Source organism: Teleopsis dalmanni, chromosome 2 (assembly GCF_002237135.1).
Source record: "Teleopsis dalmanni isolate 2A chromosome 2, ASM223713v2, whole genome shotgun sequence".
NCBI lineage: Eukaryota > Metazoa > Arthropoda > Insecta > Diptera > Diopsidae > Teleopsis > Teleopsis dalmanni.
Genome location: NC_051847.1, coordinates 51,308,855 through 51,310,897, shown reverse-complemented (window position 1 = coordinate 51,310,897; position 2,043 = coordinate 51,308,855).

The following is a 2,043-nucleotide window of genomic DNA, read 5'->3' as shown; positions in this document are numbered from 1 at the left end:
AAAACGAATATGCTTGATTGGAAAAAAAGTAATAAATGTTTATGAAAACTACACATTGACAGTCGACATCCAGTAAATACATCCCAACTCAGTTTAACTCTCAGTCAGCCAATCTAAATACGGCAAACACTGCAGTGTACCGCTTGCCTTGCCTTGCCTGGCTCTGATAGACGAGTTAATTGCCGTGAAGCGTGCAAAAATGTTGCTGAAAAATCACAAAGGAACCCAGCATAGAAATGATATCCTGCATAAACTGACATTGTGCCTGTGCCTGTGCCTCACTGAAGTTTTTCTCGTATTTATTCAATTCAATTTCATTATTTCGACTAATATAAAATGAAATAATTTTTTGACACTTTCAGCAACTGCAGCTGCTCAATGCAGTTTAATGTATTGAAGCTTGTTTATGAGATTGGCCTCAGCTTGCTAAGCGCGAAGATGGATGGATGTTACGCTTATTTTGATTTGCTCAGTGAATGTTTGCTTTGGGAAGTTATAAACGCTTGGTGTGGCAAACCTGGTTTTGAAATGTATACCACATACGCTGCTTCCTGTTGAGGGTATTAGCTAGTCATGAGGATAAACTGTTCAACTGAAATACATGTGAGAAATTAGGAGGGTTGATATGGCAGCAGCCATTATAAGTTCAATTCTATATTAAATCAGAAAGGTTATTTGCAGCCATTTTGATTAAAATAGAAATTAGAAATGGTTGTGAAAAAATAAATAAATTTTCATTCATTAACTAAGATGCATTTTGAGTAATTACGAATAATTAAAATCTGAACATAGTTAATTAAATATAAAACTGCAAGGGGATGTGTGAACTGATTTCATAACAAATGATAATGAAATATTTAGATTGCGGTACTAACAGTAAAATCCTTATTATACTTAATAGAATATATATTTTAGTTTTAACTTAATATGTACAAACTTTAACCGTTAAGCCTCATTATTAATAGTTCTTAAAATATTTTTTTAATACTAGATAAAATATTTCAACGGCATAAGGAGCGGTATGCTTTCAATATTTATTTGCATATTTTAGTGGTATTAATCTTTAGTAAAGGAATGATTTTTAATTAGAGCATATCCTTTATAAATGAATTTTATTAAAATATGAATAATCTATTGAGATTTTTTATAGACCTTTTTTTAACTCTTATTAATATATACAAATTTTGAATTTTTGAAGTTCTATTTAATGTGTCTGAACTAAATGATATTCAACCTCACTTCATATGGAATATATAAATCCAAAGTATATTTTCGTCATAAGTATTTTTTATCATCCTCTTTTGAGATTAATAGTAAATATATAAGCAGTATTTCAATTTTTGTCAGATTACAAATGCTAAGGCCTATTAAAAGTATCATAATGCAAAATAATTTCGCGGTTATTTATTTCAAACTTTATTCAATTCCTTGGAAGATTGCAATATATAATACCAATGGTTTCATAAAGATGTACTTGGTCATAATGAATGATACCTTTAACATCGGCTCAACATAAAATATCTCTTCCTTGTTACTATCGCTATTTTCTCATCGATATTATCTGGTTTAATGTACTTAGAATCTACTTAGAAATTAGTGTCTTCAGAATGTCTTTATATTGTTCCTTTTTCACAATGATTCACTGAGTGGAAATTCATTTTATCAGCAAGATATATGAAGCACTTACATACCTAGTTTTTGTTTCGAAATAGAATTGTAGGCAATTTTCAATTTATGAAAGATGTAGTGAATATGGCATGTTGAGTTTCAAGAACCCTACCCATAATTTAACCGATGTCTTTGTAATGCAAGTATGTTTTAAATCCAAGTTTTTATAACATACATATTCTTAATCTGGTGATATATTGTAAAAATGGTTCTTCATCAAAAAAATCAATGTATTAGCAATGATGAGACTATTGGTATGTCAGCCTGTTTAATAATCAACTTTTTCTATGATAGGAGTACATTTCATAAATAGATTAAATAAGAATATGTTTTTGCAATCTGTTGCAAAAACCAACCATAAACAGTATAAATTCA